The following is an 18,481-nucleotide window of genomic DNA, read 5'->3' as shown; positions in this document are numbered from 1 at the left end:
CAACATCTACATGCAGGCAATACACTCATACACATAAAATAAAATAATAAATAAAATATATAAAAAAAGAAAAACTAGAGTTCAACCGACAAACTTCAAGTAAGAAGAACCTACTATTTTGCCATTATCCACTCATCACAGGATGCACTATTTTGCCAAGATACAAAAATGAACCTAGAGCTGGTGAGATGCCACTTACCTCACAAGCCTGAGGACCTGAGTTCAATAGGAAGAACCCATGGTGGAAAGAGAGGACTGACTCTTGAAAGTTGTCCTCTGACCTCCACATGTAGTCTGTGGTGTGTATATGCATACGCATGCACAATATTAATAATAAGTAAAATAAAAATTAAAAAAAAAATGGGAGTGGAGAGATGGCTCAGCCCTTAATAGTACTTCTTCTTTCAGAAGACCCTGTAACTCCAGCCCCAGAGGATATGATGCCATCTTCTGGTCTCTGTGTGCACCTGCACACATGTGTGCACACACACATATACATGTGCATGCACACATAAATAAAATGTCTTTAAAAAATAATAAAAAATAGAAGGCAGGTGTGGTGGCGCACACCTTTAATCCCAGCACTCAGGCCGCAGAGGCAGGCGGATCTCTGTGAGTTCAAGGCCGGCCTGGTCTACATAGTGAGGTCTAGGCCAGCTAGGGCTACAGGGAGATCCTGTCTCAAAAAGACCATTTTTGAGAAGAACCTTAGATTATTGACATCTAGTTCAGACTCTTTAGGGTGTGAAAATTTAACCTGTATTTTCTCCTTATTTTTTAGGTAAAACATATATTTGCTTATATTACTTTTGATATATCCATGTGAAAAGGGAAAATAATTATATTGGCTTATTACAGAAAAATATAAACAAATGTTATAGGTGGGGGTAAGGAATGAAGAACAGTGAGAATTGAGCCTTGGAAAGTTCTTTCCCTTTACGTATCAGATATATTTCTGTTCTGTGTTGGTTATTTTGATATTATTTAAAAGCTTTCAGCAGGTTGGAAATAACAGTAAAAATAGTTGTTGGCATTTTTTAAAGATTTAAATTAAAGAATTAAAAAATTTTTTTTAGTAATTTATGTGTTATGTCCATGTTTGTGAATGCAGGTGCCCTCAGAACTCAGAGATGTTAGATCTTGCTGGAGCTGGAGTTATAGGAGCTCTGGACTATCTAGATGAGAACCAAACTCAGGTCCCCTGCAAGAATAATATGTGCTCTTAACCACTAACTCATCTCTCCAGTCCCCAGTCATTAGCATTTTTAAGAGCTTATTTTTTACCTGGCATTTTGCTTGGGGCTTCAGATACATTGGTCTTTAGTTGCTTTGAAGATATGTCTTTCAATGACCAACCTGACAGTACTGCAAAAATGTAAACACATAAATGTATATATTGCAGTGATTCCCCAAGCTTCTGGATAAAGTTGCCCAAATCTTAACGATTGTTGAGATCGAGTAACTAACATACACACGTGCTATTTTACTTTTTCTTTTTTCTTTTTATTTTATGTGTATGAATGTTTTGCCTGCATGTGTGTAAATGCACCCATTTTGTGCAATGCCCATGGAGTCCAGTGAATTCCCTGGAACTGGAGTTACAGATATTTATTAACCACCATGTGGGTGCTGGGAATAGAACCTGGGTCCTCTGCAAGAGCAGCCAGTAATTGTGACTGTTGAGCCATCTCTCCAGCCCCACGCTATTTTACTTTTGTGAATGTATGAAAGCCCTTTTATCATAAACCTTGAAAAATACACAGTAAAACAATTCTCCCTCAAGGCAGCACACAGAGCAGGAAACCTGATCATGTTCCTATTTCCACCTTGAGCTCAGCATGACAGTTGACCACACATGGGTCATACTCTCTGCTGGGTGATTTGAGATGAGATTTTATCTTTCTTTTTTTTTTTTTTTGTCTTTTTGAGACGGAATCTCCTTGTATCCCCAGCTGTCCTCAAATTCCCAGAGATCTGCCGGCCTCTGCCTCCCAAGTGCTGGTATTAAAGGCTTGCCCCACCATGCCCGGCCCATTATTTGTTCTTAAAAGTCTTAAGCAATGCATCATCATCATCATCATCATCATATTACATATAATACATAATACAATAATACAAAAAGATCGGTCCTGCCCTTTATTTCCAAAGTGCTATCTGTATTTCAGCTAGGACAGGTCTTGGCCTGGCCTGGCCTGGCAAGGTCTCAAGGAATATGTGTTGACAGGGAAGTGACTACTCCCTGATAAAGTCACAGTTTCCTTGACTTCCTGGTGCACTGACTGAAACAGAGGTATTATTTATCTCTTTCAGGCTGTTGTTACTGGGTATATAACTCAAGATTATTGTGGGTTAAATTGAAATCACTTAAATAGGGCTTTCTCCCCACCTCACAACAAAAAGCACTGTTTTTGCACAGCTAGAAAAATCTCCTTTCAATACATAGATTCCGGTGTAGTTTTCTTTAAAATCCTCATCAATCAACTTTCTGTGCATCAGGTCCTGCTTGCAGTATTTTCTGTGATCCTGATTGTCAGTGCACATTCAATATCAAGCAGAGGTGATGTGTAGATATATGGCAGCTATTTAGAAGGGAGGCCTGGCATAGACCTGCTGGTATAATTAATCAGACGCCTCCCTCAGACACTGAGGAGGTGGAGGTAGGATATAGATGCTTTCTACTCATCAGCAACATTTAAGAAAAATAGGTGCTTCCTTAGTCCTTTGAAGGCTCAGAAAATTTAAATCTAAAGACCCAGTAAAGGACTTTGGGAAACTGCTGTATGGGTGAGGTCCTTAGAGTGGAAAGCAGGGAGATTCTACCCCAGACTTAGCAGGAGTCCCTTACACGTGGAAAAGTGGTAAATCTTTACTAACGATTAGAACTTGCATGGCAGGGGACTGTCAATTAGGAAAGGCGCTTTACCACAGAGGACACTCTGGGAAAGGAATTTTAACCTAGATCCTGTTCTCTGGAATCTCTTTTAGTCAGTGAAGGGGGTGGGTGAGGCAGGTATTATCTATTTTGTTTTTCTGTTGATTCTGGTATCATGGGAGGGGTTTGTGTAATCAAAGGGGCTGTTTACTACCCATTGTTTAATCCTTTTGTCATCAATCTCTCCCAGTGTTACAGTCAGAGAAAACAGCTCTCTCCGCTTCTAAAATGTTACCAAAGTAATAACATTTTCTTGCTTTGATTTCCCTTCTTTTCTCTTTTCTCCCCTCCCCTCCCCTCCCTTCCCCTGACAGAAGAGAGGACTCGGAAATAAATCCACAAGGCTATAACCACCTAATTCTTTTTGAGTCAGGGTCTCCCTGTAGCCCCAACTGGCCTGGAACTCGCTATGTAGACCAGGCTGACCTTTATTTTACAGAGATCCGCCTGCCTCTGCCTCCAGAGTGGTGGGATTAAAAGTCTGCTGTATGGGTGAGGTCCTTAGAGTAGAAAGGGGGAAAAAGGCCACCATGCCTGTCTTTTTCTTTTTTTCTCTTGAAGCAGAGTGTCACTCTGTTACCCTGGCTGTCCTGGAACTCATGATGTACCCCAGGCTAGCTTTGAAAAAAAGTTGTCTGGAAAAGCAATACCAAAAGACATCTGTAATCCCAGCATTTGGGAGATGAAGGGAAGAGCTTTAGGGGTTCAAGGCCAGCCTCTGCCACATAATGAGCTTGAAGCCAAACTGGGCCTCAGGGGAACGTGTCTTAGAAAACCAAAATGGAAAGAAAATACACTAAATATTTCAGAATATGCATATACAGGTAGGAGTGGAAAGGGTCAGGAGATGGGATTTTAGCTGAATCTGTAATGGTTTATTTTAAGAAGATGAGAGAGGAGTGAGGAGTATTATATATTATCTCTCTGTTCTCTGTAGATTTGAAATGTCGCATAATGAAGAAGTTTAAAAGTTCACAGAATTATGGAAATTAACACTGAGAATCAAGAATGCACAACATACAAATATTCTTGCCAGGAACTCTGAGTTTAACCTGCACATCTGCAGTCTTTCAGTTCCAAAGAGACAAACACTAGAGTCTGGGGGGCCAGGCAACTGGGGAACTGGGGGTTATGGAGGGGTTATCTTTTTTTTTTTTTTACTTTTCTAGTCACCATAGTGATTGCCACCCAAACACATCTCCAAACAGCATTTGTCTGCACAACAAAAAGCAATTTGGAGGTAGAAAACTATTAGCTTAAACTTCTTTTTTTCCTTTTTTTTTTTGTTCCTTCTCTCTTGTTTCTGGTGTTGGGATTGAACTCAGGGCCTAAGAACTCAACTCTACTTAATTTCTTGGAAATTAGGTATTTGTGTGTAAACTTAGGGAAAAAAGGAAGAAAGGAAAATTGAGGAATTTTTTTTCCCCCTGAAACCAAAAGACCTTGTATTTTTCTTTTCTGAATTAATTTCTTCCTCATATTTTGTGACTATTCTGGTGGCTTTTTTAGGAGAGTCCAGGATGGCTTTCAGGATAAAGTTTCTTCTCCCCCATGGTGCTTTGCTGTGACACTGTAATTGCCTCTGTTGAATTGAATAATACAAATGGGTTGTTTCTATGGTATCCGCCAAGATGGATGAAAAGGTGAAATCCTAGATCTTGAGCTGGGGTCACAGTGCGCCCCGCTCCCGGCCCCTTAACTGTCTGTCAAAGTGGACTGGCGGTCAGGCTGGGCTCTACAATCTCAGGCTCTGGTTTATTACTTCCTGAGCATATTCATTTACAAAAAAAAAAAAAAAAAAAAAAAGACTTTTGTTTATGTTGTCACTAGGCCCAGAAAACCCCTGCCAACCCCACGCTGCCAGGCCAGCTTTCCTAAGACATTCTTATTGGAGGAAAATTTTAAATTGAAAGGTGAGTGAGGAGCCGGGCGTCCTCCGATCCTCCGGGCCAGGCTTTGAATTAACAATAGGGCAGGTTGAATGGGGACTGATAAATACAAATCCTGGAATCCCCGAGCCGGATCACGCCGCCGCTGGCTGCCTCTGCATCTTGACCCTTGCAGGTCCGGCTGTGCGCTCCTTAGATGTCAGTGTTTCAACATTTGAGTGCCTGCTCTGTACTTAGTCACCGCACATTAGCGGCTGGAGCCCGCCAGTCACTGAACTAATCTGATTAATTAACCTGTTAATTTTATCACCTACACTCTCCTCCTCAATTTGAATAGTTATTTTACTCAAAATGGATCACCTTGGTTTATCAATCATTAACACATGCTATTATTTTTTATCGGAAAAACAAGAAAGGAGAGATGATGGGCAGTTCGGAGTTTTATTTTCCAAGCGGTTCAAACTCTTTTACAGGAGTGGCACACAGTTTCGGTTCCCTGAACCCTCCAACTTTGTTTCTACAACTCCTTCACCACCCAGACTTTCCTGAGCATTGACTGGATGCCCCTGGCTTCGAGATTTTTCAAACTTGCGGGGGGGGCGGGGGGAAGGTGGGAAGGGCGGGGGAGGCCTGTAATTCCAGGGCTTCTGGCCGTCTCTTCGCAGGGAGCCCCTCAAGAGGGCGCAGGCCAAGGGTCCAGGTCCAGCCTTGGCCGCGTCGGTCCAGAAGCCGGCTGCGGAGGGGAGGCTGCAGGCGCTCCCGTCCACTCCCCCGGGCTCCAGTTCCTGATTTCCCCTGAGCTGCAGGGCTGGGAGGTAGGGGGCTCCAGAGTGAGGATTTGAATGAGAAAGCAGGTTGTGGCGGCGGCGCCCTGCTTCTCCCAGCTCCTCTCGGGGGCTTCTGCGGGCTGGTGGGGAGAAGTGCTCATCTGGGGGGCCTTTTGTGGCCCTCGGCAGGGGCTTGGAGCTGGAGTCACACGCGGCCAGAAACATCACCCCAAGCCCTTGGGAGGTTGCACCGGTGACAGAACTCCGAGGAGTCCATTTGCGGGATCTCCCAGCTGAGGTCAGTGCTTTGGGGGGCAGAGGGGGGACGGGAAAGGGGGCGCGTGCAGGAAGTGGAGCACTGGTGTGTGAGTCCGGCGTCGCCAGGGCAGGTGGCCCGAGTCCCGCACTACGTGTCCCGCGGTGTGCGGGAGCGCGCTGGGCGAAGGTCTGCACCACCGCTGCTCGGGGGTGTCCGGATCAGAGCGCGTGGGCTCGTGAGCCTGCTCCAGACGTGCCCTACTGTGTTCCCCGTCTTGGTGGCTGGGGTTCCGCCCCGGGGACGGTCGGGCCTCGCTGCGGGATGCTTCCAGCCCTTGAGGGCTGCGGGGTCCTCCTGGATCCGACCCCGGAGTGAGCGCGCTATCGTTACTCTCCGGAGTCCCACGGGTCCCCCCTGCGCCCGGGCGGCGACCCGGCTAGAGCTCTTCAGGAGAGAGCGCCGTGCGCTCAGCGCTGGGGGGGATTTACTCCATTGCTCTTGCCTGGGACAAACCAGGGACCACCGGAGCGTTGCCCGGCGTTGGAGGCAAGCGGCGCCTGGGGAGGCGCGCTTTGCGCCTGCGCGAGTTCCCATGGCAACAGCGCCGCGGGTCCTAGACGCCACCGGGCGTTGGGAAGCCCTGTCGGTGTGCCCGCATAGCCGCGCCTCCTCCTCTAGACTTTTTGTTGTGTTTGTAGCTTGGAATCAACTTATGACCTCATTTTTACTTTAGGAGTTCGATACTAAAGTGAAAACCAACTGAATGAAAAATAATAAAAACTTTTTTCCTCTCTGCGTTATCTTTTGGATCATGGAAGGAAAATAATGCTGAGAAATTGCTTACTGGAGCATTGAGGTTTCCTCCTTCTACTCGGTGAATAAAGACTTTGCCTTCTGGTGAGGTGTTTCTAAAAATGTAGGTGGCCTCGAGCCTTATGAGGACAGACCTGAGCCTTTTCTTAGGTGGAGAGCCGTGTGCCAACAGCCCAGCAGCGCGGGCATCCTCTGCAGGGCTGCTTTATAACGGGATGCTCTCCAAAACGAACAAGAGTAAAATGCCGTGAACAGAAACAAAGGCTTTTCCAACCGAGGCGCTGCTTTTCCAGTTGCGCGCGGCGTTTCGTTCTGCGGAGAATGTTTCCAGCTACCTTTTTGCAGACTAGTTTTCTTAAACCTTCTGTTGGGAGTCATGTTCTTAAATTTGTGTCTTAAAGCCCCCTCCCCTCTTTTAAATCCCATTTGTCTCCCCGCAGGCGAGCATTTGGCAAGAGAACACATCTTCAGGGGCACGTAGTTGGAACGGTAGCTTCTTGTTAGTACTTTTTCTTAGGCTGCGTCTCTATTCGACAGTGTGATTGAGATTTAGTTGCTATTAAATAAAATTGATTTGAATTAACATAACTGCTAATAAAAGTTTAAACGGAGTTACTTTTCTTGGGATAAAGTATGACCTAAAATAACGTGAATGAAATAATGTGAGGCTTCTGCACTCTACCCTCAAACACGTTGCATTCCCGAATTGTTAAGTGTTCAAATTTTAAGATGATTTCATTCAATGCCAAAAGCAAATGACAGTCAGTGACAGCCAATGAAATCGACATATCACTTTTCAAACGATTGGTAAATAACATCATCCTGGTAAAATTTTCTCTCCCATTCTTTTTTTCATTAGTGTCTAGACACTGTGCAGTTCATAAAGCTCAAATATTAAAAAAAACCTATTAAAAATTAGAAAAATTGTAATTTTCATGTTCAGGTACTTTGTGACCCTATTTGGTGGCTTGTAACTGGCTCCAATTCCCTAATTCTCAGTGACATGTGTTTCTGCTGGTTCCAGGAGGTAAACTGCAGTTTTAGCAGATCATGGGATAATAAGATTGGGAGTGCTTGGGGGGAGGCTGGGAAGGAAACAAAGGGAGGGGAGGTTGGTGGGCAGAGCCAGATTTATAGTGGTACCAGGTTTCTAATAAAATGTGTTAAAAGTCGTTGCTTCTGTTTGACACATTTTCCCACGTCATTGACTTCAGTTAAATTTATTTTGAAAAATCAGTCTTACATAATTATAGGGATATAATTATAAAAATAGAACATGATAAAGGTGTTTTATATTAGGGTACCATAACATAAAAAAGCGGGTTTTTTTTTTTTGGTCCTGGGGATTGAACCCAGGGTCCCACTTTTATGTGCTAGGAAAGAAGTCTGCCATCAATTTACACCCCAAGCTCCTGAGGAAAAAAAAAAAAATTTTGAGACGGTGTCTCCCTGTAGCTCCAGCTGGCATTTAACTTGCTATGTAGACCAGGCTGGCCTGGATCTCACAGAGATCTCCTGCCTCTGCCTTCTGAGTACTGAGATTAAAAATATGTGCCACTAAGCCCGGCTTGAGAAAATTAAAAAAAATGTTTTGTGTATTAATTTTATGAGTATTTGAGTATTGCCTGCATCTATGTAAGTGCACCAGTGTCGTGCAATGCCTGCAGAGGACAGAAGAGGCCTTTGACGGATCCTCTGGAACTGGAGTTACAGACAATTGTTAGCTGCCATGTGGGTGCTGGGATTCAAACCCGGGTCTTCTGCAAGAACAGCCAGTGTTCTTAACTGCTGAGCCATCTCTCCAGCCCTGGGAAAATTCTTAATACAATGTTTTGTATTTAATTTATTCATTTAACCAACTAATATTTACTGAGAACATATACTTATAAGGCAAGATGAATGCATTCAGATTCTTGTCCTCAATGAATTGAGAGTTCTGAAATAACTCTAAAGCAACTTTTAGTTTTCAAGGTGAAGATACTATCTTTGGTACTTCCCCCCCCTCCCCTTGTGCTGGGGATGAGACCCAGCTCCTCACATATTATGGTATATAAACACCCTACCATGGAGCCACATCCTCAGCATAATCTTGGATATTCTTTTTGTTTATGTATGTGTGTCACATGTGTGTGAGTGCCAATGGGGGCCACAAGAAGCCTTTATTTATTTAGGTCCTCCAGAGCTGGAGTTACAGGTGATTGTGAGCCACCTGACATGGGTGTTGGGACCTGAACTCAGGTCCTTTGGAAGAGCAGCAAGTTCTCTTAAGTGGTGAGCCATCTCTCCAGCCCAATCTTTGGTATTCTTAAGAGAATAATTAGTTTGATGCTTATTTGATTTCTAGATTCAAGCAAATGGTTCAGTTTTGATTTAAAAACAGGTGTGTGTGTGTGTGTGTGTGTGTGTGTGTGTGCTTTAGAAAATTAGGTAACGCTATTGTTTGCATGTTTCTATTTAAATTTTTGTAATCTAGACTCAGCAAGTACAGTGTGTAGTGTGGGAGAAACTCAAAGGCCTTCATCTCAGTTTTCCCAAAGGAAGACAGGTGAGGAGGAGTCAGCCCTCTTTGTTCTGGTCCCGTGCTTCATGACCTAACGAACCTCCTGCCAGCTCCCTTCCAAGAATAGTGTTGGGGTGCACGCTTGAAGTGTTATGAGTTCTCTGAGGGAAAATTATCCTTTATGGAGGGATGAAAGAAATACAGCTTAACATTTAAACATGTTAACTTTTGAGCTAGAACAAGTTTTAGACATCTTTAGTGAGTTAGACTACTGAAATCCATTCTGGCCAGGACAAGACCTCTAGCAAAATACTGATTGTGGCTGACAGATATTTTTACTTGTCATTTCTAGGGCCAAGAAAGTTAGGGAAGACTCTGGTCTTTTTTTTTTACCTCTTCATGAGTTTAATAAAGATTATAAGTTCAGAGAAGCTTGCTGAAGAGCATCTCCCTTTTGGTTATTGCTCTTTGTCTAGGAGAATTAGAGTCAGCTGTGAATTGTGAACCAAGTGGTGCAGAACTCATTACTTTGAACAATGCCTCCCCAGCCTGGGAAACATGTTCCCTCCTCTCACTAGCAGGGGCTTATTCCAGGCTGGCTTTGGTCACAAGGAAAATCATTTAGACACAGTTCAGTGGTTACTTACTTGCATGTCTTTGACACCCGTAACCATTTTTGTTTAGGGAGAAATTCAGTATTGCTGTGATAGGGTGTGCCAAATTGGAAGTGCATTTTAGGAAACCCGTGAAGAAGTTTACACAGCTTTTTGTTATTATCATCAAAGTTTCTGTCTTCTGTGCTTCAAAGTAGAGGAGGACAGGATGGATGAAGACGGGACAACTGAGAACTTTTATGCCATTGTTAAAAATGTTCTAACCAACTCTGCATTTTATATGTGTTAAGTGCCTGTGTCTTCAAGTCATTACAGAGCTGGGAAAGATGACTCTACCACATTTGTTATATAAATCAAGAAGCCAGGGATTAAGCTTTTTAAACCCTCACAGCTAATATATGGCAGAACTGGGATGAAAACACAGAGCTACTGATTTTTTATCTCGCTTTTTTGGGAAATCTAGGGACAGCAGACATCAGATTCTCACTGTGGACTTGCTATTTGCAGTCCTTTGAAATTGGTATAATTGGAGATTTAAAGAGGCAGAACAGTAGTCATTTCATATGCTTTTACCTCATGGTGAGTACAACTGACAGTGTATATGTTCTGATAATGTATTTGCTCCCGAACATGTATATAACATGAAAACAGATGTTTTGCATATGTAAATGCAAATGAGTCCTTCAATTACTATATGTATTTTGGACTGAGGAATTTTGGCACGTTTGAGACTTAATACAAGAAGAGAGTTTCTTCTAATTTCTTTCTGTTTTTTTCTTGAGACATGGTCTCATTTTATAGCCCTAGCTGGGTTGGAGCTAATTGTGTAGACCAGGCTGGCCTCGAGCGCACAGGGATCCAGCTACCTCTGCCTCCCTAGTACTGGGATAAAAGCATGCATCACCATGCCCAACATCTGGTGATTTTTTGTCTAGTAAATATCGTTAAGAGTTCTGGAATTAAAAAAAGAAATACACATTTTGTGTATACTATGTGTCTGAGATTGGCTCATTTAGAGTTGCTCATGGGACTCAGCAAGGTTATTTTTGTGATCAAGATGTCCGTGAGTGGGGAAGAGACTTGGAATTTGAGCTCAGGTTTGTCTGCCCCCATGTTTTGTTATTTCATGTTGCTCCTTGGGATTGCAGGACTAAATTTATGCAAAATACTGACTAGGTTTTATTTTCAAATTCCCCACTTCTTGCAAAGTGCAGATGAGTAGAAGTGTTTCTGATTAGCTTCCAGTGAGTGGAGACGCTTCATCCTCTATATGGAGATTAGGAGGTTATAAATTTGGGTCTGGGTCCAGAAAAACATTCAAGACTTTGTTTATAAACTGTGTTGGATATTTGTTTAGAAGTGAGTGGTGTTTAGGTTCTGTTCTTAAGAGGTCTTTCCACATCAAAGTGGCCCACTTATCACTTCTGAACTGTTGTCATCTTGTGGTGGATCTAAGAGGACCTTTACCATTTTGATGTCTGCTTTCTGACTTTTTGAGACTGAAATCTTAGTTTTATCTTAAATAAACTTTACCTGCTTTAGTTTTCTTGAAATAGTATTTGAGATTTACTGCGGGAATGAAGTAGATGATGTTTTTCTATAGTGCTTTTCAAATTGGGGATCTGAATCATCTTGGATAGTTGCCGAAAATGGCTAAAGTCGGGCTAGAAGCTGGAGTTTTGACAATCTTAAAACTGCTCTGCTGTGTTACTGGGAGAGAGAGCAATCAGATTGCATGGAGCTGGTTGCAGATTCACATTATTTTGGAGTGGGTTTATGATGGAGAAATCGAGGTTCAGGAATGTTTATGCCCACACGGCCCATTAGAGGCTGGATTGGGACTTGAACCTAAGTCAGCAGATAGAGTGTTTGTATTTTTTTTTTTAATTGTTGTTGTTTTTGAGACAGGGTCTCACAGTGTAGCCCCTGGCTAGCCTGGAAACTCACTCTGTTGATCAGGCTGGCCTTGAACTACAGAGATCCACCAGCTTCTGCCTTCCAAGTGCTAGGATTCAAGGTGGGCACTACCACACCTGGTTCTAGTGTTCTTAGTAGTACACTGTATACCCCTCTCCTGGGCCTTCTCTGTTCCCTTTGTCTGACTCCAGACATGAAGGAAAAGATGGAGAAGTTGACTGCTGGACTCCCCATTCAGTGTCTGTTTTAGACATTGTACAGGGTTCTGGAAAGCTGTCTGGGTTTTTTAATTCTTGAGTTAATTCCTTTCCTTTCCCTCTCCTTAGCCCTGAGCCCCCATACCCCCCACCCCCATTTTTTGGATTGGAGCTCATGTAGGCCAGGTTTGATGTAGCCAGGTCGGCCTTGAACTTGCTGTGTAGCTGAGGATGGCCTTGAATTCCTGGTCCTCCATCCTCCAGCTCCTGCATATTGGAATTACAGGTGTGTGCCAAGACACCTAGCTTGAATTGCTTTCTGCGGCTCATTCTACAACTCTTTTCTCTGTGGTTGGTTCATTGGCTAAGAACTTACTCGTCTGGCCAGCCATTCAGGTGCCCATGCCCGACCTATTAAATTGCTCCGAAGTCTGGAAGGTCTAGTTCGTTGTGAGTGCGTGTGAGTTACTGATTAACCAAGGAAAGGCACTTGCTTCCTCTTTCACCTGCCTTCACGTCCTTGTTGCTAGTCTGCAAGAATCAAACATTCAAATTCAGCTTCCCATTTCCCTCTAAGATCCCGCCCTGGCTCTCATCCTTGTAGTGAAGGAGCCACTGGACCTCAGAACGGATCTCTATGGAGTGCTAATTATTCCTGCAAAATTATCCCTGGTGGAAACTTGGAAGATCTATACGGGGTTTTCAGGGCTCAGAATCCTGGATCTGAAACTAGGTGAGTTGGTTTGCTGGTAATTATATGCAATTTAGTTTTCTAGATGTCCCGCTGTCTTTTGCCAAACAGTTCTTAACTTTCAATAATACTGTTGATATTGAAAAAAATTATGTTTTCAAGAGAGATTTGTTAGAAAAAAGTAATATGTTCCTATAAGGTGTTAAGATCGTGAAAATGTTATTTGGTTTTTATTTCAATTTAAAGCTGATTGGTTCTATATTACCTAGTTCATAAAAAAGGGAAAAAGGGAGGGTAGAGAGAGAAACTTTTCTTATGTGCCTATAGAGTGCCTTTGGACGGGAACACGAGAGCGCAGTAGTATGGCTTGTTGAAGGGCAGAGGCCAGGTGCAAACTAGGCAGTGTACCTTTTGTGACTTCTGAATTTTTAAAACTTTAAGATTAATAATAAAATTAAAAATAGAAAATAATTCTTGGTTTTCAATGGCAAATGAAAAGTATGCAACTACTCCCTAGTTCCTTAGTACTAGACATAAGAAGCTGGAAAGCAGTTTTAAAGAAGAAATGGAGCAATTCTTTTTTTAATTAAAAATTTTTTTTTGTCTTTTTGAGACAGGGTCTCCTTGTAGCCCCAGCTGTCCTGAAACTCACTATGTAGACCAGGCTGGTCTTAAACTCACAAAGATCCACCTGCCTCTGGCTCCCAAGTGCTGGGATTAAAGGCGTGTGCCACCACGCCTGGCTAATTTTAATTTTTTAATTTTTGAGAATTTCATATGTGACTTTTGTCCTTGCATTATTTTCATCCCTTCCAGTCCCCCCTCCAACTCCTCCCATGTCTGCTCACTAAGTGGAACAATTCTTATTTTCTTTAAAAGTCTCATAAAAATTCATGTTTGGTAATATGTTATTATTTTTATGTGTATGAGTGTATTGTCTGCATATATGTAAATACATCTATGTTTTGCAATGCATACAGTGGTCAGAAGAGGGTGTTGGATCTCCTGGAACTGGAGTTACAGATGGTTGTTAGCCGTCATGTGGGTGCTGGGATTTGAACCTGGGTCCTCTGCAAGAGCCGCCAGTGCTCTTAACCATCTGATGGCTCTGAGCCATCTCTCCAGCCCCAGGACATTGGCAGTCTTTTTAATGCAGCCCAGGCTGACCTGTTCCTGTGTGATAGCCCAGGTTGACCTCAAACTTATAACCATCTTCCTGCCCAGAGTGCTGGGATTTCAGGCATGCACCACCATCCCGAGTCATATTTGGTAATGTGTAAAACTTGAGTACTCTCTTAGTTCTTTTGGATATCTGTAACACAGTTGGGGAAATTTTTGCAGTTTTTAAAAAATGTTTTTCTTTCTTCTTGTAGTGCATGCCTGTTGGCTGCAGCCGGACTCAGGGTACTACTGAAATCAGCGTGCTTGTGCAGCTGAAAGTCTTTCTTTCCCTTTTCTTTTTACCTCACCCACTGTTTTTTCTAACCATAGAGAAATCATGATTATTCCTGTATTTTTCCTGAGCAGGGTCTGAATGAGTGCCACAGAAATCTTTTGAAAAGGAAAAAAAAATTAACTGTTTGTATACAAACGTTGTAGTCTGGACCACAGCTTTTCTGGTTTTGAATAGCTTATGACTTGGAAGCATTTTGCTGTTTACTGAGAGGATCATTAAAAGACAGTGTCCAAAGAAAGTGAACGCAAACTGTACCAACTTCTCTTTCATTTGGTGAAAGAGAAGTGTGAACTCCATTATTTAGTGTCCAAGTTCCAGTCAAAGGCAGAAACTCAACTCAGGACAGCTCTCAGCACGTGTTGAAAGTTCCTCACCTCCGATTTGCTGAGTAACTTTTCCTCACAGGATTCTTCTTGTTGCTATGCTAACTTTTATTCCTTGGGAAAGAGTACTGCTTTTATTTTGAGTAGATCACACATTCCCATGGTTACAATTTTTTTTAATTAAAAAATATTTTATTATTTTTATCTTATTTGAATGAGTGTATTGCCTGCATGTATGTGAGTGCACCCGTGTCGTGCAATGCCTCAGAGGTCAGAAGAGGGCATCGGATTCCCCTGGAACTGGAATTAAGGTCAGTTCTAGGTTGTCAGGTGGGTACTGGGAATTGAACCTGGGTTATCTGCAAGAGCCCTGGTTACAAATCCTAAAAGATATTTAAAATTCTTTTTAGACAGTGCCTCACTGGTAGCCAAGACCGGCCTTGAACCCTTGAGCCTTCTTCCTCAGCCTCCTGAAAGCTGGGATTATAGGCCTGCACCGTTACACTTAGCTCTAAAAGAAAAATTGAATAGTATTTAATGATCATTCTCTCCCATAACTCTGTCTGTCCCTCAGCTGCTCAACTGATTCCTTCTTCACAGACCAACAACATTATTTGTTTCTTTTGTGTTTTTTTCAAAGACATAATTTTATATCTTTGTATGCAGATGAGCTGGGTGTAGTGATGCACACCTGTAATCTTGGCACTCAAGTGGCTGAAGCAGGAGGATTTTGACTCTCTCTTGGGCTATATGGGGAGGCCATTTTTCAGGAAAAAGAAAAAAATTCAAATGATAGCAAATCATCCACACCATTTTTCTTTTCTTTTGTGATACTGGGGATTGTACCCAGGAGAAATGCTCAACCACTAAGCTACATGCCTAGTGCAGAGCTATTTTTGCATTTTATAATTATTTTTCTTTCTCTCTCTCTCTCTCTCTGTGTGTGTGTGTGTGTGTGTGTGTGTATTGGGAGGAGGGTGCATGTTACAGCATGCATGTGGAGGTCAGAGGACAACTTACAGGAGTCAGTCAGTTCTCTCCTTCCACTATGTGAGTCCCAGAGATTGAACTTAGGTCATCAGGTTTGGTGGCAACCGCCTTTATCCCCTGGAGCCATTTTACTGACCCTGAATTTTGTCATTTTTGTTCTTTTTTCCTTCTCTCATACCTCTCCTGCCACTGAAACCCTCTTTCTTTTTGTAAAAAAGATTTTATTGACTCAGAAAATTTCATACACTGTATTTTTTTTGTTTGTTTGTTTTTTTTTTTTGGTCTTTTTGAGACAGGGTCTCCTTGTAGCCCCAGCTGTCCTGGAACTTACTGTGTAGACCAGGCTGGCCTTGAACTCACAGAGATCCGCCTGCCTCTGCCTCCCTAGTGCTGGCCATACACTGTATTTTAATCCTATTCAGACGCCCTCCCTCGTCTCCACCCCACCCTACTGTCCCCCCTCCAACAACTTCATGTCTTCTATTATTGTTTTTCATATTGTGAAGGCCTATTGAGTCTAATTTGTGTTTCCCAAATGCTCTTGGGTATGGATCCATCCTGGGGAATCTGGTCAACCTATCAGGTGTCATATCTTAAAGAAAACTCCCTCTCCCTCTCCCAGCAGCTATCAACTGCTAATAGATCCTTCAACTAGGACTGGGGCTTCCTGGCCACCTCTCCCATCCATGCTGGACCCTTGTCTGGCTTAGGCTTGTACAGGTCTTGTGCCTGATATAACAACATTGTGGGTTCATGTGTACAGCTACTCTGTGGTGTCCAGCAGACAACACAGTTTCTTAGTATTTGTGTGCTACTTCTGGCTCTTACAGTCTTTCCACCCCCTCTGCTGCAATGATCCCTGAGCCTTGGGAAAAGGTTGTGATTTGAGTGTCCAATTCAGGCCTAAGCACAATGCAGTTTTTTAGTCTCTGTACATTGGCCAGTTGTGGGTTTCTGTGTTAATTACCATCTGCTGCAAGAAAGAGGCATTTCTGGTAAGAGTTGAGAGATGCACTAATCTATGAGTATAACAATAAGTCATTTAGGAGTTGTTTTAATATTATGTCCATTTAGCAGAATAATAGTAGTAGAGTTTCCCCTATGACCTGTGACCTGTCTAGTCACATTTTCTTGGCCCTGATCACAGGTATGGGCTCCATTTTTGTGAAGTGGGCCTTAAATCTGACCAGAAGGCAGTTAGTTACTCCCATAGCACTCCTGCCACTATTGTACTAGTGGGTATATCTTGCTAGGCCAAAGACTGTAGCTTCCAGGATTCACTGGGTAAGGTTGATGATTACTTTTCTCTTCCTATAGCACGCATAGCTCTTTCTAGACTATGAAAGCTAGCCAGTAGAGATGAAAATTTGAGATCAGTACCAGCTTGGTTTTTTCTTGATTGTTGTATAACTCATAGATGTAGTATCCTTGGGAATAGGGTCATCCCATCAAGTTCTGGTGGGTAACCAAGAGCAGTAGCAATATCCAGCATTTTTGGGGGGTCTATGGGATTCCCCCCAACTCTGGTCAAGAATGCTTGGATTTTTTAAGCATGCACCATCATACCTAGCTTTTTCTTTAAAATATTTTTATTTATTATTAGTTTTTTATTTTTTATGTGTATGAGTGTATTGCCTGCATGTATGTGAGTGCACCCATGTCGTGCAATGCCACGGAGGTCAGAAGAGGGCATCAGATTCCCCTGGAACTGGAGTTAAGGACGGTTCATAGCCATCATGTGGGTGCTGGGAATCAAAGCCGGGTCCTCTGCAAGAGCAGTCAGTACTCTTAACCGCTGAGCCATATCTCCAGCCCAGCTTTTTCAATATTAGTATTTTTTTATTTTTATTTTTTGGTGCTGGGGATTGAATGAATTTAGGGTCTCACATAATCAGGCAGCCACTCTACCTCTGAGCTACCACCTCTGCTCAAATGTTATAGTTTTGTTTGTTTTTGTGTTACTAATTAGTATCTTTTTCTTCAAGCTTGAATAACTTCCTTTAGCATTTCTAGGAAGACAAGCCTGGTAGTACTGAGCTTCTTTAAATTCAGTCTGGGGAAGGCTTCATCTAGTTTTCATTTTTGAAGGACAGCTTTGTTGTGCAAAGTATCTCAGTTTTTTGTTATTGAACTTCAACTTCAGTACTGTGAACATGTCATTCCACTCTCCTGCCTCTTAGGTTTCAAGGGAGAATTCTGCTGCTGGGCTTCTTGGAACCTTTCTGTGTGATGAACTGTTTTTCTCACTATGTGGCCCTCGCTGGCCTGAAACTTGCTATGTAGACCCTGCTGGCTTAGAACACAGACGGTCCCCCAGCTTCTGCCTCCAAAGTGCTGGGATTGAAGGTGTGCACCCCCACACCCGGCTGTTATTTCTTTAAATAAGCTTCCTGGCTTTTTATCTCCTCTTTGACTCTAAATATTTGCTCTTTGGGTGCTGACCTGTCAATCAGTAAGCTTTGTTCATTCCTTTACATTCTTTTTCCCCTCTCTGATTTTATACTTTCAAGTTTACAGATTCTTTTTTTTTTTGTTTTGGCATGATCAATTCTGCTATTTTATTTTCATTTAGCTCATTGTGTTTTTCAGCTCTTTAATTTGATCATTTTAAAATGATTTTAATCTCTGCTAAATTTTTCATCTTAGTCATTTATTGTTTTCTCAGTTTCAATGAATTGTTTGTCTATATTTTATTTTCTCTTTAGGGTTAGCATGCACAGCACCTTCCAGCTGTATGAAAGCCACTCAGTTGAGATGAAGCTTTGAAGTTGCACCAGCTTGATTTCTCCTTGTTTGCTCCACAGTGCAGTGTAGTGTCTTCAGCAATAGAGTCTTACCATGAAGCTCCTGTGGGTAACCAAGAACAGGGGCAAATGACCAGTATTGTTTGAGGGTCTATGGGACCCCTGGTCAGCAGCTTCAAAAGAGGGAGCCCATTTCTGGCATTGGGCTTTTACTTTGCAAGCATAAGGTGTCTAGTAGGGGCAATGTCCCCCTCTTATAAGGCAACTCCTTTTAATCTCATATATATATATATATATATATATACATACATATATATATACATATATATAGTTTCTATAGTGGTAGGTTTCTATATGGCTTTTTAAAATTAATTTTTATTTTATGTATA

This window comes from Nannospalax galili, unplaced genomic scaffold (assembly GCF_000622305.1).
Source record: "Nannospalax galili isolate Female #2095 unplaced genomic scaffold, S.galili_v1.0 scaffold59, whole genome shotgun sequence".
Taxonomy (NCBI): Eukaryota; Metazoa; Chordata; class Mammalia; order Rodentia; family Spalacidae; genus Nannospalax; species Nannospalax galili.
Note: the sequence above shows the minus strand (reverse complement) of the source record.